Here is a 16,057-nt window from a genome sequence, read left to right on the forward strand (position 1 = left end):
ATGCAATGAAAGATACAAAAAATGTACACTGTGAAAGTGTGCATGTGTGGAAGGAAGGACAGCACATAAGAAATCAACATCATTCTCCCATCAAAATATCTCCTATCATACCTGAGTAAGCCATTCCTGCATGCTATGAATTTCTCTTAAACACTCATATGTGGCACATAGGCTGGATTTGAACACTTGCCCAGCTACCTCAATATTCTCTAGACCTCTACACTCATTACTGATTCCACAGAGTAAGTTATCTTATACTTGTCAAAAAGTACACTGTTGAAAGGATAACCACAGCAGGGTACTGAATGCATGCAGGGTGTTGGGAGGCATGCAGCACCCCTTAAAAGGGAGTACAACACTTGAGGATCAAAAACCTTTCCCTGTGTGAATGCTGCCACTAAGTTGAATTGTACACATCATATCTATTGAGTAAGACAGTCCTGCTTGTTACTATTTTCTTACACACTGCCAAATTTGAACACCAGCCTACCTAAGTCCACATTCTCTACAGGTATGCATTAACCACTGATGCTACAGAGGAAGTCAAATCACAGTTATTAGAAAGCACACAGTTAATGAGTAAACTTGAGCAGTTTGCTTGAAAATGCATATGTTTTCCTAAAAGGAAGTATAATACTTGAGGGATCAAAATCTTCCCCCTGTGTAAATGATACCACTAAGATAAATTGCTCACCTTACATATGTTGAGTTAGCCAATCTTGCCTGCTATTAGTTAATTTTATGCACACATATGCAAGGTACACACAGACTGATTTAAACATCTACCTGTATAAGTCCACACCCTCTAGCTTTGCATTATCTGCTTATGTCACAAAAGAAGTTATATCATAACTGTCAGTAAGTACACAGTTAAATGTATAGTTGTACATGGTGTTAGCATGCATGTGACCTCCCTTAAAAGGGGGTGCAATACTTGAAATATTGAAACCTAGTACCCATGTAAATATTACCACTAAGATGAATTATCCACTTCATTTCTATTTAGTAAGAGAGTTGTAACTGTTAAATGTAAATTTTGGACATTCTGCTGGATTTGAACACCTGTCTATCTTAGTCTACACTCTCTAGAGCTGTGTACTAATTGCTGACACTACAGAAGTCACATCTAAAGTGTCAGAAAGCACACAGTTGAAGGGATAGCTTGAGCAGGATGTCAGAATGAATTTGGCCTCCCTTAAAAAGGGGTACAATACTTGAGGGATCAAAACCCTGTACCCATGTAAACATAAGTTGAATTATTCATATCACAGCTGTTGAGTAAGCCATTCCTGCCCATTATCAATTAAATTTGCAACACAAATGTAAGGCAAGCACTGCCAGCTTCAAATATCTGCCTGTTTTAAGTCCACACTCTCTAGAGCTGTGCACTAACTGCTGACGCCACAGAAGATGCCATATCACGCATGAATGAAAGTACACAGGTAAAGGCAAAAAGGACTTTCAACTATCACATACCCAACATGTCAAAGATGAAGTAATTATGCTGATAAGCAATCACAAGGTACTTTCAGCGGGATTGAACAAGAGGATTTTGGGTGATGATGGCAGGTGTCACACTGTAAATGCAAATCATGCTTTCCTTATTTTTTTATCCAAAGATCACTGCATTATGCATTATTGCAAGTAAGTCTTGTGTTGATATGTGCCTCATTAACAACTCACTGTTGTGCACACAATGCACAAAGTAATAACAAGCTATTTATACAAATGATATTACTACTGCACTCATTAATACCAGTCTGCATATATGTTTGTAATTGCACAAGATCAATATAACACACTGTGATACTGGGAAGGAAAAGGTGAGAGACTTCCACCCATAGTTACCTGAAGTAATGCACCAGCTACATTACAATGGACTACTCATATCAGGAATACAATAATCCAATAAAACATATTTAATTCTCAGACGCCAATGACATTATTTCAGGCTGTCAGATTTGCTTACTGAAGAGCATTGCTGCCAAGCTCATCTACACTACCAATGGCAATGTATTAGTACATGTATAATTTTTTTGTAGTTTTTGCCATATGACAAGAACTGGTAGTGGACTTTGCTGCTAAATGTCAAATGTCATGTAAATGCTGAGAACAGAAATAGAGGTTTCTGTTTATCAGCCATTTCTGGCCATGTGTGTGTGCTGTTTGAATCTATTTTTGACCAGATTAAAGGTGGGAAATGAGGTTGACAAGACTGTGGTGAAAATGGGAAGAAAGCAGATGGTAGGACACTGGTGTGGCAATTGAATGAGCAGGATGGTGGTGGGAGAGGACCATAACTATAGATTTCATCACAAGCTAAGATTGTATATTTACAAAGAATTTGAATATTTTGGACACTCATATCATAAGTGATGTATGACAGCAACTTAATAATGTTGTGTGACCAAGTGGGTAAAATCAGGTGTCCAATATAAATGCACAGCCATAATAGAGACTTATGTATAGGGAGTTTTTTTTTTTTGGAGGTATGCAGATGTTTTTAAGAGAGAGAGAGAGAGAGAGAGAAATGTTGGAAAAGGTATTTAAGAATAACAGTATGGTTGGTTAGGTAGCAGTTGCAGACATACATGACAGGGATGATGGATACAAGAGGGAGGAGAATGCAGTGCCTGGAGTTAGGTATGGGATTTTGGAGGTGTATGCCCATCCATCATAAACATAGTGAGAATCCAGTCCTCAGCCTAAGATCTGTCACCACTATATCCTACCACAGAAACCTGTGACAGTGCCAGATGGGGCAGCAATTTTGCAATCTACTTCTCCTACTACCATGCAACACTACAACCTGTGAGAGAGGCACTTACATAGCCAAACTGGAAGCAAAGCTCTCTCCAGCCAAGATTGTGCTAGACAGTCAAGAGGAGAAGGTTAACACCTGCTCTACATTTCAAGCAACACATGGCCCTTCAAAACCCACACCATCAACACCCACACATAGCAACACTAAACCCACATATGTGGAGGCCCTTAACATTAACCAGCCCAAGCAACAAAGGCCTCCAAAGCTGAAACGCAAGTAAACATCAGTCACAACAAAAGTGACACATAGCTCACAACACCAGTGTGCCACCCAACAACAGCCCTTAAGGCAAGACAATGTACCCAACACTTTAGTCATAGGTGACTCTATAGTCAGGCACACTCACTAGGCTAAACAAGGAGAAAATTACAGTCAGCTGCCTGTCAGGTGCCAGGATCAGCCACATAATGCATGCACTCAAGTTACTCCATGACAAGTACAAATACGACTCTGTCATTATCCATGTTGGAGAGAATTACTTGAGACGTACCTCCCTGGACTACATGAAAAGATACATGGAAGAGCTCTCAGATCATGTGGCCCAGGCAGGTATGACCCTAGCCCTGAGTAGCATCCTGCCTTTGCCCATAATGATACCACAGTACAAGGACAAAATTATTGACTTCAACAATTGGCTAAGCTTCTGATGTCATTCAAAGGGGATTCAGTATCTGTCTGCCTGGGATGACATGATCGACAAACCATGATGCTTTGCCAGAGATGGTCTGCACCTGTCACCCCCTGGGATTCAGGTTGCTGGCTAAAGCTCTCGCTACCCTTATAGTGCCTTTTTTAGGCAAAGTTCAAAGGACAAAACCACCACCATAACAGATACAAGCATGCAAAATCTGAAGGTAATGCTACTCAATGCTAGAAGTCTAAACTTTAAAATGCACTCTCTCTAAAATGGAGAACATCAATTTCTGTGCAGTAACTGAGACCTGGTTCAGGACTCCAGAGAGCACCCCTACAATACCAGGCTACAAGTCTTACCACACTTTTTGACCACCAAACCAGGACCAAAATGCTAAAGGTGGAGGAGTGTCCATATTCACCAAGGATATTCTCACTTCCAGGCTAGTTGCCCAACACAATGTATCTGAAATTCTCCAGGTGCAACTAACACTAGGTAAGACTGCAATCCAAATTGTAGCTTGCTACAGATCCCCCACCATGCCCCAAGATTCTCACTACACCTTTCTAAACATACTGGAAAATATTAAGATACAACCAAACACCCTACTACTGGGTGATTTCAACTACCCTGCCATTAACTGGGAAAACTACTTGGGTACCAACACCTTTTCCCAGCGGTTCTTGGAATTCATAAATTCCAACGCCCTGGATCAACTAATCCATTGTCCCACCAGGGGCTCCAATATCCTGGACCTGGCCATTACCAATATGGGAGATAGATGCTCCACACCAGCGGTCACCCCCTCATTGGTCAGGTCTGACCATAAGGAAATCACCCTTGACATCCACATCCAACCCCCACTCCCCAGTAAGGAAACCTCATAAAAAACTTCTCCAAAGCCAACTTCATGCTACTCAAGTCAGAAGTGACAAACTTCATGACACCCATGCAGATGGAAGCTGAAAGTTCGACTGCTGAATCCTACACTAAGGCACTGTACGAGCACATCCACTCGTGCATGAATCATGCCATCCCAAATAGAACCAAGATGCTCTCCTCCAAAAAAGGTAGCCAATCTGGTGGTCCCTTGCCATAAACAAACTATACAACAGAAGAAAGAAACTGTTGCAGAAAAGAGGAAAATCCCAGGATGCAAAAAACTCTCTTACCAGCCTCAGTAAGAAGCTGAGATCCCTCATAAAATCCTCCAAAGCTAGTTACAAAAATAAAATTGCCAAAAATTCCAAAGACAACCACAAGGCATTCTATAGTTATGTCAAGAATCTAAATGGCAATGCTGAGATATGCTTTTAGCTACAACAGAATGGTATTAAATATACTGATCCCAAGGATTTTGCCAATATCCTGGCAGATTGATTTAGTTCAAACTTCACCCCTCTCTCAACCCCAAAAGATTGACAAATTCTGGTAATCATGGCCACACAGGTAGAAACTGCACTCTCCAAAGCTAAGAATACAGCATCCATGGGACCAGATGACATCCCGGGCTGTGTACTACATGAACTATAAAATGAACTGGCACCTCACCTAAGTGTCATGTTTAAACATAGCCTCACCTCAGGCTTCATGCCCACTGAGTGGTGCACAGCTACAGTTATCCCACTCCTCAAGGGGGGATCCACCTTGGATCCCAGGAACTACCATCCCATCAGTCTGACAAGCCTAATCTGCAAGTGCATGGAACTCATTTATTTATTTATTTATTTATTTATTTATTTATTTGCAGTTGGTTTACCAGGATAGTCCATTGGGCCAAAATGAACCCGTTTTCAATGGAGTCCTGGGGAGAAAAGCTCCAAACAATCAAAGTTACAATAGGTTATACATGATAATTATACCAGTGTAAAAGATTCAAGCAAACAATTACAAAGTAGTAGAGGAAACATTGCAGCTAATACAAACTAGAGATGAAACTTTTACCACTAATACAAACTAGTGATGAAGCTTACAGGTGGTACAAACAAACAAAGAATGTTACAAAGTAATTAATGAGAAGTCCAATTACATATCAGGAATCATACACTTAAGGGGTACAGCGTAGAGTATTCTTGTGGATACAATAATAACAATAAGAGTGTATGAGAAAGGAGAAATTATAAGGGAATGTTGCAGGTGTAAATAGAGGAAGGAAAGGAAGATGGAATTACCAGTGTTAGTTATATGGGGTGGAAGCAAGAGCATTCCCACTGGGATACTAGGTATAAATGAAGAGATTTTTTGAAAATAAAATGGTTAGAGGTGATACGAATTGATGGAGGTAGAGAGTTCCAGAGGCATGATAAACCATGTGATAGAAAATTTTTGCCTGGGGGACGAGTTGGTTTGTAGACTAATAGATTTTGGTTGTTAGACCTTAATACTCTATTGGGTAGGTGCATTTTAAAGGTAGAAGACAGGGAGGGACAGAGGGAGGGGTTGAAAATGAGCTTGTGTGCAAGAGTTAGTTGAGTATTGGTGAGATGCTTGGGTAGTTCTAGCCAATTTAGTTGTTGGAGAGAGGAACAGTGATGGGTGGAGGACTTGTGGCTGGTAGAGAATTTGGCGATTTTGTTGTAGCAGGAGGTGAGTTGTGTTTTCAGAGAGGACTGTATATTAGTTAGAAGTGGCGCTCCATAGAGAAGTGAGGGGATAAGAAAGGAAGTAGAAAGAGTGATTTTAGTAGCAGGTGTAAGGTAGTGCTTTTGCCGATAGAGCATACCTAGGTTTTGATGGGTTTTTTTATATTTAGTTGTAAATGGGAGTTGAATTTGAGCTGGTTATCAATTTGGACACCAAGTAATTTGGTCTCTGAGACCAGTTCCAGAGGTGTGTTGTTTTGACTAGTAATAGAGAAAGTATTACTATCGCAATAGGTGACTTTAGAGGGGGTGAATACCATTAATTTGGTTTTGGAGGCATTGAGTGCTAGGTGGTTTCTTTTCATCCATTGCTCTGTGGTTGAAAAAGCATCTTGAGTAAGCTTGAGGAGTGTAGGGATAGATGAGGCAGAGCAGATAATAGTTGAGTCATCTGCATATTGGATAATGTTTGAGAATGGGATAGAGTTGCGGAAATCATTAATGAATACGTTAAAGGAAAACTCCAGGCTCCACTACAATTTACCTCAGCTGCAAGTGTTTTTTTATCCCCGTAAACACATCCCAGCCATCAGCAGTTACCAGAATGCACCAAGAATCTAGTTAGTTGTACATTTCTTACTTTCCCTAGCGTAGGGCAGGAAAACCCATCCCCCATTCTTTGCTATCGCATCCTTTCAGGTGGAATAGGTCTCCACCTTTGTGACGTACTTTCGACACACTCAAATCAGTAGTTCCCTCTACTGCTGATCCTCCCACACTGTGACGTCACATTAATTAGAACGGCCCATTTCTTAGCTAATATAAAGTCCTACATAACTTGCTGTGGAACTCTATTTTGTCGCCTGTTTTCTTCCGGAGTGAAAACATCACTGGATCAAGAGTTTCCTTCATATAATCTGCAGGCAAAGTCCCTCGGAAAAATACATTAGTTGCTCTAAAGTGTTTTTTGGTAAGTAGACTGCATACAAATTTCTGCCCACATTTCTTCCCCAAAATGTATACATTATTTTTTTTTCTGCTATTGTTTCAAGCATTTGCACAAAGTCATTTAGTTGAACAAGTGCCTCTACACAGATTAGCAGTAAGCTCTATAGAATACATTGGTTTCTGTCCCTGCCTGTACCTTAGAAACCTCTCTATTATCTAAATGTTTCTAAACAGTCCAAAGTCAAATCCATGTAGATGTGACTGTAATAAGCTGATCGCTTACAATGTATCAATCGGCTTATTACAGCTGTCCGTTTTTTTTTTTTTTTTTGAGCGGCTCTTGCGAAGGGGGTGTGGTGCTGGAGCATAGCACTGCCAGTACTTTCCTAGCTATCAATGTTTGGCCCCCAATTTGCAAGAAAACAACATTGGCCCCCAATATGAAAGAAAACAACATCCGGATGTAAAGCAGAAAAAACGAGCCATAAGTCAGGACGTTCCTGTGAAAATATCTACAGTCTGGTGGTTTGCCGGGCATGTTTTCATGTGTGTGTGTGTGTGTGTGTGTGTGTGTGTGTGTGTGTGTGTGTGTGTGTGTGTGTGTGTGTGTGTGTTTTGCATTCTGATTGCATGTGGGTTTGTAAATGCATGAGTGGAGGCAGAATGTCTGTGTTTGTGAATGCTGGAGAGACTGTGTATGCATGTGAGAGAATAGTGCGTGTGTGAAAGCAGAATGTCTGTTTGTGTGAATGCAGAAGAGACTGTGTAAGCGTCTGTATGAGACTACGATGACTGAGTGTCTGAATGGAAAAGAGAATGTATGTGTGTGTGCACGTGACAGAGTTAGCGATGTATGACAGAATTTACAGTGCATGCGAGAAAGTAGTATGTATGTCTGTAAGAATGCGGGAAAGGCTGTGTATGCATGAATGACAGAGTGAGTAATGCAGGAGAGAAGGAAGAGTGCGTGCGTGAAAGCAGTATGTATGTCTGTGTGAATGCAGAAAAAGCTTGTATGCGTGTGTATGAGAGAGAGTGAGTAATGCAGGAGTGAAAGAACTGTGCGTGTGAAAGCAGTATGTCTGTATGTGTGTGTGAATGCTGAACAGACTGTGTCTGTGAGTGTATATGACAAAGAGAGTTGCCTATACATGAGAAAAAAGAATAGTGCGCGTCTGAAACCCGAATGTCTGCGTGTGTCTGTGAGTGTATGAGACATGGGGGGTGGGTGACATGCATCTGGCAATCTGTGTAGTGTGCCAGAAAATGGAACATTAACTTTATTTTTTTTTTATACTTTTTTTTTTAATACTTTTAGCCTTTGACTAAAAATTCCAGTTCACATCTGCCACCGATACTTACAGCAGCGGGTTATATATGTTAACTGTAATTAACCAATCGCTTGCAATGTATTGATTGGCTTATTACAGTGAAGTGAAGGCCTCTTGCTGAGCGGTGTAGTGCTGGATTGTCACCTCTTAGAACCAAAAATGTGGACAATGCCACAAATAATGGGGGGACAAAGTCCCAAAAATAGGGACACTTTTTAAATATTGCTTTACAAGCTTAGAAAGTTGATAGAATAACTGGTTTTGGATTACCTTGAATTTTTTAAAGGGTATGAGATATGAAACTTAAATTTCTGACCTTATTTTTGGTCTTTGACCTTAAAGGAATTATCAACAATTTGCCGACAGAAAACACAAATTTATGAGAAACAGACCAGAAATATGACACAAAAATCTAGCCCTTCTGTAAAAAGTCATAACATCTCTGTACTTCTTCCTTCTCACACACATTGTCAAATACAATATTCTCTCTGACATGTACCTTGCAAAGCACATGCATGAGAGACCCCAGAGGTTCATGACAAGGAAGATCCAGGGACTCAAACATCTATCTTGTACAGGTAGGCTGACAGTCCTGTCCCTCTACTCAGTCTCATCCAGACTGCTCATTGGTGACTTGTGTGTGGCATCCAGGGCTGTGTCAGTTGCAGCCTTGATAGAGTTGCTGCATATCCGTAAGTCTAATTCCACTCACTCAACCCGCACGCAAGGCCTCAACCTGGTATGCAACATTACTTGAGCTTGTTGGCTGGATATCTTTATGTTCCAAAGACTCCCCATCTGTTGAATAGACTCCTCTCCATGTCAAGCAAAGTACCTCACTAACCATCTTTAAAATGAACAGGGAAAACTGCATGGGAAACAGGAGATATACCTGTGGGATCCCAGCATAACCTTGAGATTGTTTTTAAATTGACTTTTTACTTCAGGAATAATGTCCTTGAGACACTGCATAAAAAGGCACTATGAGGGTAGCAAGAGCCTTGGCCAGTACCTCACTAATCATCTTTAGGATGAACCGGGACGACTGCATGGGAAACAGAAAATATACCTCTAAGATCCCATCTGTGTTCATGGTGGACACAAATGCACTGCTGCTAACTATGTGAGAACAAGGGCAAAATTTGTATCTAGGCTTATAAGGGCTTCCCAGCCAATTGACTAGTATTGTCCGTTGAACCTATGAAATATTCTTCAGCTGCAGAATCAGTGTTGTTACAGATAGGGAAAAGGTGAGGCTACATAGGAGCATTGTATCATAGGACGTTACTAGGCTAGTGGCCATGAGGCCCTAAAAAGCCTAGCCATGTTTTACCCTTATTTCCACAATAAGCACCACTTGCCCCTGTCCAGGATGGACACAGGTGAAACCTCCGATGGTCAATTTAATGTTACCCTTCCAATCATCCAGATAGCGTTTGAAGAGGGCCAATAAGGTGTTCTGTTTGACATGAAGGGACAGTCCATTCCAATGTTGTGGTAAGCTCTGCGAGACAAATCTGCCCCTCCCTCCCTTAGGTACTATTAATGTCGCCAACCAGGTTAAGTTCTTTACAGCAAGTAACCTGTGTACTATCCCAATGGTGAATATGCAGCAGGTACAGTAAAGCAGGGTCAAAGATTGCTTTATATGCAAGGCATCAATCATCTGAGCAGTCTGTATGAGACAGACTAAACTGGCAGTGAGTTCAGAGACTCCACAGCGGACACATGCTGAAAAGCTTGACTTTTCCTTTTGAAGAACCTTTGTAGTCTCATGAATTCATGCAAGTGCTTATTCTGGTACATACAAAAAGGGGCATTGTACTCAATTATTGACCTTATGAGGGAAGAGTACTTTGCAGATATAGCTTGCTTTTTATGGATGCAGTGCCCTTACTTGTGAGATGAGCAATATAGAATGCCCTTCTTACCGCTGTGGCCACAAGGTGATCAAAGGTAAGGTTGCTGTGAGTGCATACTTAGGGTGTTATTGTTGTGGTAGTTAGCATGAACATAATACAAATAGAAATGGATAATGCATTTTTTTTGCATTGAGTTTAAGAACATGACTTTGGCACCAGTCATTTGTTTGTGTTAAACTGTCATGTAGGATGTTGACATTATTTGGAGATTAATAGACCACATGCAGTTTGCAGTCATAAGTAGTTTGTCAGCTACAGAACCTTTAGTTTTATCTTGTACTTTGCATGTGGCGTGGAGGGAGTAGGATTTCTTTAGATGTAGCATTTCTAACAGAGCTGGGCCAGACATAGGATTTCTTTAAATGTAGCATTTCTAACAGAGCTGGGCCAGACATGGCTTTGTAAGTCAGGCAAAGATTGCCTCTAGGTGATATGAGACAGAAAATAGCTGGAGTGTTTTGACTCTGTCTGTGTATGGCATGTGATTAATGCCTAGGATCCTCTTTATGAGGTACTTTTATGGCCTTTCCAGCTGTTACAGGTGTCTAGTGAGGTACATGCCAAATGGGGCATTATACTCAATGGTTGGCCTAATGAGGGAAGAGTACAGAGAGAGATGATGACCTCTTCATTCCTGGATGCAAAACCCTTGGTAATGAGATAAGTCACATAAAAGGACTTTCTGACCACAGTGGCAATGTGGTGGTCAAAGGAGAGGCTGCTGTCAACCTGCAACCCCAGATCTTTTATAACGCCTTCAGTGTTCAGTGGGCTCCCATCAATGTTGTAATTAGTGGAAATTGAGTTTTTACCAAAGGGGATGACGACACATTTTTCGGCATTAAGCTTAAGGCCATGGTTTCAACACCAGTCATTGATCTCAGTGAGGCCTTTCTGTAGGCTGTCTGCATCACTTGGGGAGTTAGTAATGGCTCCCAGTTTGCAGTCATGTGCGAACTTGGTCAAAGTCCCTTTGTGTTGGCCTGAACTTCAGAGAAGTAGATGTCGAACAGGAGAGGACCCAGGACTGATCCCTGTGGGACAACACGTGTGATTGGTCGGCAGTCTGATTTTGAGTCTATTACTTTCACACTGTGTGTTCTATCTGTGAGCCATTTTGCAAGCCAACTAATGATATAGGTGTTGATGCTTGGTCTGGTGACTTTATCAATAATTCCCGAGTGAGGAATAGTATCAAAGTCCTTGGCCAGATTGAGGTAGGTTGCATGCAATGCCTTACCTTTATCCACAGCCCTGTGGACTGACTCAAATAAGTCAACCAGGTTGAGCAGGCATAATCTCCCTTTCACAAAGCCCAAATGTGTGGGGTCTCAGACTCATCAAGCTAATGGGGTAATAATTCCCAGGGTCTATAGTTGCTCCCCCTTTATGGACAGGGATGACGGTAGCAGTGCACCATTCGGTAATAACAAAGCCTGAGGTGAGGCTGTGACTGAACAGGGCACACAGATGCAGTGCCAGTTCGCTTTGTAGTTCATGTAGAACACAGCCAGGGATATTACTGGGTCCCATTAAAGCAGTATTCTTGGCCTTGGACAATGCAGCTTTAACCTGTGCTGCAGTAATGCTGGGTGCCTGGCATTCTGCCAGTATTGTGATTTGTCATTTGGGGGGTATAGTTGGCACTTAATCTTTTGGCCAGTATGTTGGTAATATCTGTTGGGTCAGTATAGGAGGTACCATTATGCAGTAACTCAGAGCAAATCTAGGTATTGATGTGGTGGTTCTTGATATAACTGCAGAAGGTTTTGTGATTATTTTCAGTGTCTGATGCAATTCTGTCTGCATAGCTGGCTTTAGAGGATTTGATGAGGGATCTCAACTTTTTGTCGAGGCTAATAAGGGAGTTTTTCCAGTCTTGGGACTTCACCTTTTTCTGCAGCAGTTTCTTCATTCTGCTGTACAGTTTATTAATGTCAGGGGACCACCAGATTAACTTCCTTTTTTTGGAGGAGATCATCTTGGTTCTTTTGGGTATGGCTAGTTCCATGGATTTATGTACATGTTCGTACAGTGCAGTGGTGTAGGATTCTGCAGTCTTGCAGCTATTTTCCATTGGCATGGGTGCCATGAAGTTAGCCACCTCTGTTTTTAGGAGACCAAAGTCAACTTTAGAGAAGTTTTTCAAGATGTTTACCTTTTTTGGTGTGTGTGTGTGTGTGTGTGTGTGTGTGTGTGTGTGTGTGTGTGTGTGTGTGTGTGATGTGGATTTCCATGGTGATTAGTTTATGGTCAGATCTGACCAGGGAGACATTGACTACTGGTGTAGAGCAACAGTTGCCCAATTTAGTAATAACCAAGTCAGGGATGTTGCTTCCTCCAGTAGGGTCCAGGGCATTGCAGTTAACTAATTCCAGGAAGCGTTGGGCCAGTGTATTGGTGCTTGAGTAGTTTTCCCAGTTGATGGAGGGGTAGTTGAAGTCTCCTAGTATGAGAGTGTTGGATTGGACCTTGATAGATTCCAGACTGCTTAGGAACGTGGAGTGAGAGTCTAGGGACATGGTTGGGGACCTATAGCAGGCTATGATCTGGATTGCCATTTTACCCAATGTTAGTTGTACCAGAAGCATCTCCTCTGCATTATGCTGGGCTACTAGTCTGGAGGTGTGCATATCCTTTATGAATATGGAGACACCACCACCTATGCAGCTTTAATCCATGTTTCGGGGCCAAAAGTTGTGGAATGAATTATAGCCTGGTAGCACAGGGGTGCTTTATGCCACTTTAAACCAGGTCTCCATTACAGCACAAATGTTGATGTTGTATTCTTGGCCTTGGACAATGCAGCTTTAACCTGTGCTGCAGTAATGCTGGGTGCCTGGCATTCTGCCAGTATTGTGATTTGTCATTTGGGGGGTATAGTTGGCACTTAATCTTTTGGCCAGTATGTTGGTAATATCTGTTGGGTCAGTATAGGAGGTACCATTATGCAGTAACTCAGATCAAATCTAGGTATTGATGTGGTGGTTCTTGATATAACTGCAGAAGGTTTTGTGATTATTTTCAGTGTCTGATGCAATTCTGTCTGCATAGCTGACTTTAGAGGATTTGATGAGGGATCTCAACTTTTTGTCGAGGCTAATAAGGGAGTTTTTCCAGTCTTGGGACTTCACCTTTTTTGCAGCAGTTTCTTCATTCTGCTGTACAGTTTATTAATGTCAGGGGACCACCAGATTAACTTCCTTTTTTTGGAGGAAATCATCTTGGTTCTGATGGGTATGGCTAGTTCCATGGATTTATGTACATGTTCGTACAGTGCAGTGGTATAGGATTCTGCAGTCTTGCAGCTATTTTCCATTGGCATGTGTGCCATGAAGTTAGCCACCTCTGTTTTTAGGAGCCCAAAGTCAACTTTAGAGAAGTTTTTCAAGGTGTTTACCTTTTTGGGGTGTGTGTGTGAGTGTGTGTGTGTGTGTGTGTGTGTGTGTGTGTGTGTGTGTGTGTGTGTGTGTGTGTGTGTGTGTGTGTGTGTGTGTGTGTGTGTGTGTGTGTGTGTGTGTGTGCGTGTGATGTGGATTTCCATGGTGATTAGTTTATGGTCAGATCTGACCAGGGAGACATTGACTACTGGTGTAGAGCAACAGTTGCCCAATTTAGTAATAACCAAATCAGGGATGTTGCTTCCTCCAGTAGGGTCCAGGGCATTGCAGTTAACTAATTCCAGGAAGCGTTGGGCCAGTGTATTGGTGCTTGAGTAGTTTTCCCAGTTGATGGAGGGGTCGTTGAAGTCTCCTAGTATGAGAGTGTTGGATTGGACCTTGATAGATTCCAGACTGCTTAGGAACGTGGAGTGAGAGTCTAGGGACATGGTTGGGGACCTATAGCAGGCTATGATCTGGATTGCCATTTTACCCAATGTTAGTTGTACCAGAAGCATCTCCTCTGCATTATGCTGGGCTACTAGTCTGGAGGTGTGCATATCCTTTATGAATATGGAGACACCACCACCTATGCAGCTTTTTGGGGCCAAAAGTTGTGGAATGAATTATAGCCTGGTAGCACAGGGGTGCTTTATGCCACTTTAAACCAGGTCTCCATTACAGCACAAATGTTGATGTTCTCCATTTTTAACTGTGAGTGTAACAGTCTTAGGGTATGCGATAACTCGCAAGTTTGATAGTAAGGCATTCAAGAATTTGAGCTGTGTAGGAGTATGGAGACTGTCCTTTATTTATTTATTTGTTTTAAGTTGGACAAGGATTACCAGTTGCTTGGCTTGACTTAGGAGGTTCCTCTTGGTTATGTTGGTTTCTCAAACTTTGTTAACTGCTGGGCAGGTAACAGGTGCATAGCTAACTTTATGTGCCATGTTGTGTTGTTGTGTGTGCCCCGGTCTGTTAGGCTTGTTTTTGATGAAGGCTATTTGATGTAAGAAATAGCAACCCCATCACACCATCACAATTTTTGGGCTTGGTAACATAGCTATTTACTTTTGGGTTTTTTTGGGTCATAGGTTGTTTTCTGTATTATTGCCAGGCTAATATTATATATATATATATATATATATATATATATATATATATATATATATATATATATATATATATATATATGTGTGTGTGTGTGTGTGTGTGTGTGTGTGTGTGTGTGTGTGTGTTCATAGGTTCATAGGTTCATACTATGCTATCTGCCCAAGGGCATTTATAAGCCATAGTTATTTGGCTTTCCCCCCCTTAGTTTGAATAAAACTATGCCCATTATTTTGCTGTGCCTCTGTCAAGCAGTGACACTGAAGTAATCCCTGGGGTATATCTGCGATCCCCCATCCATTGATCAAGATTCCTCTTGAACAAGGCCAGCGAGGTGCTCTGCCTCACATGTACCGGGATTTTGTTCCACAGCATAGGGAGTCTCTGGGTGATGAATCTGTCCCTCCAGCACGTTCTATTAATAACCGTGTCAAGGTTTAAGTCTCCGCCCCTTGTGGTTCTGAGGATCTAGATTTTTTGAGGTGAAGCATATTCATCAAATCAGGGTTTGACATGGCCTTATATGTCAGGCACAGGTCACCTCTGAGCAAGCGGTATGAGACTGAATAGAGCTGGAGTTCTTTCAGTCGGGCAGCATAAGACATATTTTTGAGACCCTTTATCCTTTTGGTGAGGAACTTTTGGGGCCTTTCCAGCTGCTGCAGGTGTCGGGTCAGATACATTCCGAATGGGGCATTGTACTCAATCATAGGTCTTATGAGTGATGAGTACAGGGGGACGATGACCTCCCTTGATCTAGATGTGAATCCCTTCATGATCAGGTGGGCAATGTAGAAGGTTTTCCTAACTACTTTAGCAACATGAGTGTCAAAGCGAAGGCTACTGTCAACCTGGGTCCCCAGATCCCTGATGACTTCTTCTGTGCTCAGTGGATTGCCACCTATATGGTAGCTAGGGGTAACCTTGTTTTCCCGAAGGGTATGACTATGCATTTCTTGGCATTTAACTTTAGGCCATGGCTCTGGCACCAGTTATCCATTTCTGTGAGGCCCTTCTGAAGGATATCTGTGTCAGATGTGTTTTCGACTATAGCGCCCAGTTTGCAGTCATCTGCAAACTTTGTCAGCCATAACCCTCCTGTGTTTGCTTGTACTTCAGAAAAGTAGATGCCGAACAAGAGTGGACCCAGGACTGAGCCCTGTGGGACACCACTTGTGACAGGCTTTGAGTCTGACATGGCTCCAGCAACTCTGACCCTGTGGGTTCTGTCACTTAGCCAGTTTGCAACCCATCTTGTGATGTATGGGTTTACATTCAAGCTGATGAGTTTTTCGATGATACCTGAGTGGGGTATTGTGTCGAAGG

Source organism: Protopterus annectens, chromosome 2.part2 (genome assembly GCF_019279795.1).
Source record: "Protopterus annectens isolate FY-2018-M chromosome 2.part2, PAN1.0, whole genome shotgun sequence".
Classification (NCBI taxonomy): domain Eukaryota; kingdom Metazoa; phylum Chordata; order Ceratodontiformes; family Protopteridae; genus Protopterus; species Protopterus annectens.